This window comes from Poecilia latipinna, unplaced genomic scaffold (genome assembly GCF_001443285.1).
Source record: "Poecilia latipinna isolate Pla-1442-1.1 unplaced genomic scaffold, P_latipinna-1.0 Scaffold1076, whole genome shotgun sequence".
NCBI classification, from domain to species: domain Eukaryota; kingdom Metazoa; phylum Chordata; class Actinopteri; order Cyprinodontiformes; family Poeciliidae; genus Poecilia; species Poecilia latipinna.
This window is the reverse complement of record NW_015113692.1, coordinates 271114-281131: the sequence shown is the minus strand read 5'-3', so window position 1 is coordinate 281131 and position 10018 is coordinate 271114. Positions and strand designations below refer to the sequence as shown.

The following is a 10018-nucleotide window of genomic DNA, read 5'->3' as shown; positions in this document are numbered from 1 at the left end:
CGCTGCAGACGTAACATCTGTCCGTTTCAGAGAAGCACAACAAACAAACTGTTTGTTAAAACTGCATGATGAGTTCAGATCCAACTGACAGATGAACCAGCGCAGATTTCTCTGCAGATGCGACCAGGAGGAATTTGTGAGCCTGTGCGTTCAGACCGCAGCAGGAGAAGTGATGCTAATTTAAGTGGAGACATTTAATTTCAGTTCTTATAAATTATTGGGGTCACAGTCAGTGGTTTGTGTCACTACAGAGAAAAAGTTAGATACAGTCATCTGCTTTATGTGTGATGGGATCTGGATTCAATTAGGTGAATATTAACTAAACCGCATTAAAATGCCGATGTTAATAGGCAGGCCAGAACTATTTGCCTGATGGCGGCTCGGGCTTCGAATGAGTTTGCAGCACACAGAGAAAGCCTAAAGAGAATGTGTGATCAAGTTGTGTTGATCGTCTTGTAGTTTAAATAGAGGAATAGCAGCTGACTGTTGAGGGAGGAAAGAAATTAAAGTGCAGATGTCTGTTAGAAACAAGCGCAGTGCGCTGGACAATAAATGCTCCATCGTTTCGCTCCAATTCATCAAACATAAGATGACAAACGACAAATATACAATAACACTGGTTACGTTAATGGTGGTCTAAAAACAAAACCAGTAAAACTTAACTGAGTTAATATGTCAGATTCCCTCCTCACCCTCGTCTTGATAAGATCAGAGAGCAGTCTGCTGGTTTCTGTCCAGACTGTGATAAAGCACAGCTGACACTTGGTGCACAGACAGTTTCAACTTTACGCACAGAGAACATCGTGGAGCTCACTATCAATCAATATAAGAACAATTTCTGTCAGAGTATCACCTCTGATCTGGACCCTTTAACGGACCAGAGGCTCTGGAGCGTCCAGCAGCTGATCCGCTTCTGCTGGATCAGGAAACGATCAGAGTTCTGCCGTCTTCTAATCACTTCATTTGGTGAAATGTTACCTGATTTCAAAAGCCTTCTCGCTGCATAGAAAAAGATTAATGTTCAGCTTGATGACTACAGAATGGAAATAAAATTATGTTTTTCTTTGATGGACAACAAAAAAAAACTAGCGCAACCTCTGCTCCAAACTACGAAGACTGTCGCCCCCCTCTCCTTTCTTTTTTTTTTGCGGAGGATCAGTAAATAACTTATTGGTGTTTTCACCACCAGGTATGATGTTTGCTTTAGCCTTTGAGTTGCACCACAGCGCAGCACAAGAGGAACATCCAGGAGAACAGGATGGCTTGATTTTATGATTATTAGCATAATGGAGGCTGGTATAAATCTATTTATATCATCACATGGACTTATATAAAGTTTTATACATTTTCTTTTCATATATTTATTGGTTTTCTTCTTTGGATATTCGGATGGCTTATCAGATGTCTGGGCCCCTTTGGCCCCCCCTCTGGCTCCAGCCCTGCTGGGAATGTGACAGGAAATGAGCCTCCAAACATAAAAAATGAAAAGCAACATCAGATTCCTTTGTTATTGGAAATCTCACATCTTCAACAAATAATTATGGGATGCATTTTGTTGCTAAGAAACAAAGTAAAGTTGTTCAGGTTACGGTGAAAGAGAAGCAGAATGATGTAGCAGCAAAAGCAGTGAGATCGCAAAATTAATGCAAAGTTTGGATACCGGAGCGATCGGTGGCATCCGCTGGGTGATTTGTTTTAGCCTAGTGGTTTCTGTCTGTATGTGAAGGATTACCTGAAGAATCAACGCGCAGCAGCAGCGGCGCTCTGCTTGGAGCAGGAAGACGGAGAGGGGAAACCCGCAGCCGGAGTCTGGGAGGTGAGGATTGCCATGACGACGATGGCAGATCAATCATTCTTATTGGTAACTGACAGTATCAGAGACTGAGAGAACGATGAGATCCTGTCAGTCTGAGAGGCAGATACTCAGATATACAAGAGGGGAACGGCGGCGCTGCAGCTGCCAGGAGTCGATCACTGTGGGGTGAGGCGGAGCCACTCCGCCAGCAGCTAGTAGTAAACAGCTTACAGCCACGGCTAACTCTGGGAGCCAAGGCAGAAAAACCTTTTATAGTCCAAAAGATGTTTTTTACCCCCCCCGACCCACAACACACAAATTTTGTGGCATCTTGTTTTGACCTGTGATGTTTTGTTAAAAATTGTAATGAATGAGGAATTGCCTTCATTTTCATGCTAATGTTATAAAATTGTGTTGCTTGCAATATTTTTACATCAGTTTAAGAAATGTACAGCATACATTGTCATTCTAAATTATAAAAACCATTTGTTTGAATATTTGACCGTTTCACAGTGGAAAAAATTAACATTTTTCCAAATCGAATTTTGTTTTCCTGTGACTCGAGGTCCAAGATGCAGCCACAGTTTGTCCAAAAGAAAAACATAAGTGCAATCATTTACATATTGAGAGTCTACAGAGGCTGATAATCTCCCCACTCGGCTCCCAGATCACTGCTGGAACTTTGAGTTATATGTCAATTAAATGACAGAAACTAATTTTCTCACAGCATCTTTGATTCATTTTTTCCAGCTGTAGACTTTATGTCTCTGTCCAATCAGAGCCAGGTATTGTGTAGTTGGTGCTTTTAATCAGTTTTCAGTTAATTAAATCTAACTGAAAACTGATTAAATCCAAGTCAAAATGTCACCAAAATCACTCTGTTTTCTAAAATCCTTCAGAAAACCATAAAAGTGTATCGAATCGCAATGAACCATATCGTTTTCCGAATATCGTGTATTGTATCGTGAGATTATTGTATCACTACATCCCTAGTGAGAAGGTCAAAAACAAGTGAACATGCATTCAGAACCAGGAACAGAACCGTTCTGGAACGTAGGAGGAAGCCCAGAGGTAACCTACCAGCAGGACAAACACGACTGAGCTACTGGAGTGTGCAAAAGTCTCAATGCAGTTTGACGTTTCCTTCCAGGCAGCCTGACCTTCCTGGTTCTGGTCGATGGTTCTCCAGACTTTCCCAAAGTCAGTCCAGATTTTGTCTTGGTTATACCAGATCTCCTCTGACCTCTGATTCAGTCGGGATGAAACCAGCCCCTTGTCCCACGCTTTGCTGCGTCCAGAGACTCTGGGCTCTCAGCTGTTGAGAGATGATTGCTTCCTGGAGGAGTGGACTGTGTTGAGGTTTTAAATTTGACCCAATTGCCAGTGTTTGCATGTGACATTTGTAAAGCGCCAGTTCGATGCTAAGACACCTACCGGATATTACCCGCACTGCAAACAACTGTCCTCCTCAGAAATGAGAGAAGAGCCAAACGAGGTGACTGTCCATGTTGGTTCAGTATCTGGAGAGTGACCAACACGGACTGGACGGCCTCCTTCACTTCCTCCTCTGCTGTCTCTAAAACTGCAGGCAGACTACAGTTATAAACAGAGCAGAAAATCTGCGTCGTCGTTCGCAGCTTCTCCTTCTGTTTGCCGACTGACCCGGCAGGAAATCTACCAGAGACGATCTGAGTCCAGGGGAGAAAGCCCAGACTGAGCTGGAAGCGAGTTTAATTTCAAACAGAGTTGCACAGGAAGTGAATGGCCAGACTTGGTAAGAACCATTATGTTCTGCATTACCGGTACCAAAATTAATCACTCCCCATTTGTGTGTCAGAATCCTCCTCCTCAGTAAACAAATTGTCTGTTAAATTGAGAGGTTCTGAAAATGATCACAGTGGAGGGAGATGATGATCGACTCTGATTCACCTCTGATTCTCAGTTTTTATCATTTATAAACCCAGCTGTGGTGGAACCAGGAAGAACCAGCAGGTCTTCTCTCTGGACCATCTGTCTGTGGTTCTGGAGTCGATGCTCTCCTGACATTAACAGGAAAGTATTGGGTCTTAGCAACCTGATGGGTTTGGTTGTAGAACATCCAGCAGCTGGTTCTGACCCGGTACAGAGTGTTTGTTGGGTCAGGTCAGCTCTCATCAGGAGCTCTCCTGGTTCCTGCAGCAGTCAAAGCAAAGCTCAGGTCGTCTCTGGACCCGACCTACTCAAGGATGCTCAAAGAAAACTACGAAGCTCTTCAGTTTTACTGTTCCTGGTCTCTAATCTAAAGATTCCCACCTAAAGTCGTTCATGGAGGAACAGCTGTGTGTTTGACCATCCGTGTTGGGATCGCTTCGTTCTGATCTGAGGACTTCCTGTTGCTCTGGAGTTCGGTGCCTGGATGGTTGTCCCCTCGGGGCACAGAACCCGTCCCTCTGGTCTGAAGACAGCTGGTCTTATGATTCAGATGATGTTGAATCATAGATGTGGATTCTAGAATTCAACATCTAGTCTTGAGTCCTAGATGTCTCAGTCTGTTTTCCTCCTGATAATCCGGTCGACCCGATTCTACTGGTACCAAAACATTTAACATCTCCAGCTGCTGGTTCTCTTTCTCTCTGCTCTGAGTCAAACCAGCCTGTTCCCCTCCTGACCTGTGGGGGCGCTGCACCAAGAACCACTGAAGGAAACGACACAAAAACCTCTGAAGACACTGAGAGCAACTTCCTTCTTCACCAGATGGAAACAAGATGGAGGATTTTAGCGGTTGGAGGATTTCTCTTTAGGCTAAAGACCAGGAGCCATTTCTGCTGCTAGTGCTAGGCTAGCACATTAGCTTTGGTTGTATTTACCCAGAATGCCCTCTGCTGGAGTCCACTTCCTGCTTTTGGAGCGGCCTCCGGTCCACTTGGCGTTCACATTCAAACTGAACCAGAGTTCAAAAGTCGATTAGCATTCACACCTCACCTTCCAAACCAGACTTTGACTAGGCAGATGGACTGGAGTCAGGTTAAAGCGAACTGAACAGGGATGATGGGAATGAAGACTTAATGGTCGGCTCTCTGGATGCTCTGAAGGGCTTTCAAAACGTTTCAGAGAATGTTTTCATCCCTTCAAATAAATTCAACATCGATCAACTTCCTGCAGAATTCCTTTCAAAGAAAACAGAAGATGTAGAAAGATGTTTGAAAGTGAAAAGACGTCTCCTGGTGGACAGCTAAGCAGAAAGTCTGAGTCTAAACCGGGTCTGAACCTGAACTGGACCTGATGCTTCTGTCCAATCAACGTCCTCTGTCCTCTACTTCCTGTCCTTAAGCCCTAACCCGACCCACTTCTTCAGTCGGTACCAGGTTCTAGTTGATTCCTGTTGGACCCACTCAGGGAGGTTCTGGTCGGGTCTGGATCCTAGTTAGCCACCGGTTTAAGATCTGATACCGAGACCAGAGCCTTGAGGTTCTGCTGATTCATGCAGAGATGATCCAAACAGAACAAACCGTTTCTTTTCCTTTGCTTTGGAAAAAAAAAATTAAATATTTCCACAAATAAAATATTTTCATTCCTGTTAGTTGTTACTACGACTCTCAGCTAAAACAACATTCGGTTTCTCAGAACGTCAGAACATTTCATCAGAATTTATTACTTTGGATCCAGAAAGGTTCCTACTGACCGGGTTCTGCTCCCAGTTCTGGTCTGGGCTCCTTTTCCTGCATCAATGCAGCTCAGCCTGAGGTTCTGCTCAGGTTCTGGTTGCTCTGATAGAACCTCCAGATCATCTTCATCGGTTTTTCCAGGCTCTGGTTCTAGACAGAACCGAGTTCTGGAGTTCTCTTTTTTTTCCCCCAAGATAGTTTTATTAGAATTTTCTGCTATATAAAACACACACACACACACACACACACACACACACACACACACACACACAAACATGAAAAGTAAAACAAAATAGATAAAATAAAAAAAAAGCAAAAAATAAAAAAGAAATTTAACATACAGTGCATTCCCTCCCCCCACCCAAAAAAACACTGAAGCCCAGGGCTCACTCCATCTACACAAAACGAAAAGGAAAGTTAGCTTTACATGTCACAGTATTTAACAAGATGTAGGAAGGGAAACCAAACATGTTTAAAGTCTTCAAGCTTTCCTTTTGTTAAATATGTCAGTTTTTCCATTGCCAGGTTGTTGCTCAATAGTTTAATCCATTCATTTATCTTTGGTCTTTCTGTGTTCCTCCACTTCAGAGCAATCAAATGTTTAGCCTGCAAGAGGCAAACACTCACAAGCTTCTGTCTCTTTGTAGGACCTTTAAATCCATCTGGAAAAATGTGCAGTAAGCAAAGTTTACTGTCCATTGGAAAATCCTGTTCGATCAAACGAGAGATGAACATAATAACCTCCTTCCAGAAAGTTTGAAGTTCTACACATTGCCACATACAATGGAAAAGAGTACCCTTATCTATATTACATTTAACACAGATATAAGGAATATTTGAATTAAAATGGTGAAGTTTTACAGGAGTGACATACGTTCTAAATAACCATTTGTATTGTAATAGTCTAAACATTCCTCAGGGACTTCCGTTTGCAGATCAGTTTTCCAGGCTTGTAAATATGAGAGACTATTTTCTTTTGAAGCTAAAAGTAAAATATAAAATTTGGAAAGTAGTCTCTACCCTGATTATGGTGAACGGTTATATTCTCTATGGTAGAGAGTGGAGGTCCAGCCGAAGATTTCAGTGAGGCAAAAATAATACTATTAATCTGTAAATACTAAAAAATGCTTTTGGGGCAGGCTGTACTTATTTATCAGGTGTTCAAAGGACATCAAAACTCCTTCACTATAAAGGTCCCCTATTTTATTTAAGCCTTTATTCATCCATATCCTAAACCCCCTGTCTGCTCTTCCTGGTTTGAATCTATTGTTTCCCCAAACAGGCGACAGACATGAGATCTTGGACACCTCATCTAAAACTGTATGGGAGTGGTGCCAAACTGATCATGTGTTTTTTATAAAATGATTTTTTAATAAATGTTTGAGTTCAGCTGAGTAAAAATAGGATGTCAAAGGTAATGTTACCGAGTTGTTTTCCATTTGTACCCAACAGGGTATGTCACCGGTTGAAAAATAACAGGAAGCAGCACAATAGTACAATTTAATGTTCGGCACTCTAAGCCCACCTCGATCGTAAGGCAGATAAAGAAGAGACAGGCGCAATCTGGGGCGTTTATCGTTCCATATAAATGTGGTAACAGGTTTATCCATGGAAGAAAAGAAGGAAGCTGGAATGTGTAAAGGAATGGACTGGAAAAGGTATAAGAACTTTGGGAGAATGGACATATTAATAATGTTAATACGACCTATCATGGAGATTGGCATCTCGCTCCATCTTTCTAGGGAATCTAATATTTTCTGTACTAAAGGATCTTAATTTATAGAAACCATTTTCTCTAAATCTCAGTCAATCTTAATTCCTAGGTAAGTAAAGTGGTACGTGTGAATTGTGTTTGTATTGGAGGGTTATTTCTGTTCAGCATTAATAAGGAGCTTTTCTTTGGTTAACTTTATATCCTGAGAATTCTCCAAATTCCTCCAGAATGTTAACAGCAGCTTGAACAGACTCTTCCAGATTAGCTAAAAACAAAACAATGTCATCTGCAAAAAGAGACAACCGGTGCTCTACGTCCCCAACCTGAATGCCGGTGATCTCAGGGGATTTACGTATTGCCATGGCAAGCGGTTCAATGGCAAACAAGAACAGAAGGGGGCACAGTGGGCATCCCTGTAACGTCGATCCACAGAGGTTTATACACCTTGACAGTTGACTGTTAGCCACTGGCTCAGTGTATAGTAACCGAATCCATTTTAAATATTTTCCTCCTAGGCCGAATCTCCTAAGGGTATCAAAGAGGTAACTCCATTCAATCCTATCGAAAGCTTTTTCAGCATCTAATGACAGAAAGGCATGATCCATAGCAAACTGTTTTGCATATAATATGTTAAATAATCGGCGGGTATTGTGAAAGGCTTGGCGCCCAATAACAAATCCGTTTTGGTCATTTGAGATTAAATTAGGGATATGCGTTTCAATCCTTCGAGCCAAAGCTTTGCATAGAATTTTTGTGTCACAGGACATTAAAGAAATGGGTCTATTTCTGTTGGGGGTTTGCCTGGCTTCTACAAAAGAGAAATAGTTGCCAAATGTAAGGATGGGGTAGGATGCCTTTTTCATAAGATTCATTGAACGCTTCGAGTAGAGGGGGCAGTAGTTTATCTGGAAATTTCTTGTAAAGTTCAGTTGGTAGGCCATCGGGGCCAGGAGCTTTACCAGAGTTCATGTGGCTTAAAGCCATTTTAAGTTCTTCAACACTCAGCTTTTCATCCAAAGTTTTCCTACTCTCTTCTGACAGGGTTGGAAACTGAAGTTGGTCCAGAAAATGCTTCTGCTTATTTGTGTTGTCTGGATATTGTGATGTATATAAATGTTCATAATATTTTCAGATGCATCATTTATACTTATTGGATCCACCAGATTCTCACCATTATTTAATTTGATTAAATTATGGCCCGATTTCTCTGTAACTTTTTAAGCCTCCAGGCTAAGAGTTTTCCTGCCTTCTCACCCTGATCGTAATATGATTGTTTTAACCATAATAGATTAGTTGCTATTTTGCTGGTAGTGAGCTCGTTATATTCTGATTTTAATAAAGTCTCCTATATTTGTCAGTGTCATTGCAGTAATACATCTGTTCCTGCAATTCTTTGATTTGTTTTTCAATGTTTTTTAGTTTATTCAAATGGAGTCTTGATTTATGCCTAGTATAGCTCATTATTTCCCCCCTTATATAGGCTTTAAATGCTTCCCAGTTTATTGATGCACTGGTTTGGTTTGTATTGAAATTTAAATACTCAGTTATTTTCCCTTCAAGAAATTCCTCGAACCCTTCAGACTTAAACCATTTAGCTTGAAATCGAAATGGGATTGAAGACCGACAATAGTTTGGTAATTTTATTGATGGGATAACTGGAGCGTGATCAGAGAGTAGAATAGCTTCATACCAACATTTTTGAACTGTAGATAATAGACTAGAAGAGACCAGAAAAAAGTCTATTCGCGAGTAAGTTTTAAAGGTGCTTGAAAAGCAAGAGTACTCTGTTTTATTTGGAAAAAGTTGTCTCCAAACCTCAACTAAATTTAGATCTTTCATATATTTCTTGATGGTTTTCCTGGCTTGTTGGTGGGACATGACAGAACTATTTGAGCATTTCTATCGCAGGATTCAAAACACAATTGAAATCTCCACCAATTATAAATGGACCGTTATAAGCTGACATGGTTAAAAACAAATTTTGGTAAAAGGCAGGATCATCACCATTGGGCGCATATAGACATACAAAGTTGACCATTGTAGAGATTATAGTCCCACTAAGAATGATAAATCTCCCTGATGGGTCAAAGTATTTATTTTTTAGTTCAAATGGAATTGATTTGTGAATCAGTATTATGACTCCCCTGGCATGGGTTGTAAAACTAGAGGAGAATACCTGACCAGGCCACCTAGCTCTGATTTTATTCACATCTTTTCCAATCAAATGTGTCTCTTGCAAGAAGCATATTGTAGTTTTCATCTGTTTGATCCTGTCCATCACTTGTTTAAGCTTGACCATTTTGTTCAGACCTCTAACATTCCAACTAGATATATTAATTATAGGACAAACAGACATAAACTGTAATTGGAGATGTAAACAAATAAAATACATTGGCCCCTTCCTATTCTTTCATTCAAGTAGTGTAAAGTCCACAAAAATACAGTATCCAGAGTGAGCCCTATAACCCAAATCTCCACATATTTCCCCAAACGAAATGTGGCGTTAACCCCTTCTGAATATTGAACTTGGGTTATATGAAACGTTGCAGCCACCAAGTGGGTAACGTAAAAGTCTACACGCATAACGATGGTCATGTATGGGTTGGCTGGCATAAACAAAAAATGCTTTGACCAAAATATCAATAATTAAGGCGAGATTTGCTAACATGACAAAGGTTTAATAAAGAAATATTAACAGTGTTCATTTTTCCACACACAGAAGCAAAACGTTCTGAGAATACTGAGTTACTTTTAGGAACCATGCCAGAAAAAGAACAGCGAGTACAAACTAAGTCTTGGAGTTGTCCTCAGCCTGCGAGCTTATTCCATCAATATACTTTTCGGCTTCTTCCAAGGATTTGAAGA

General features: G+C 40.9%; 1 long non-coding RNA gene across 1 annotated transcript; it reads right to left on the bottom strand.

Annotated features, from left to right (window-relative positions):
- Window positions 1-639: 639 nt before the first annotated feature.
- Window positions 640-940, bottom strand: LOC106959398 (uncharacterized). Its single transcript, XR_001427339.1, has 2 exons — window positions 854-940; window positions 640-783 (listed from the first exon to the last, which is right to left on the bottom strand). It is a non-coding gene; the product is annotated as an uncharacterized LOC106959398 (long non-coding RNA).
- Between the last annotated feature and the right edge of the window lie 9078 nt (window positions 941-10018).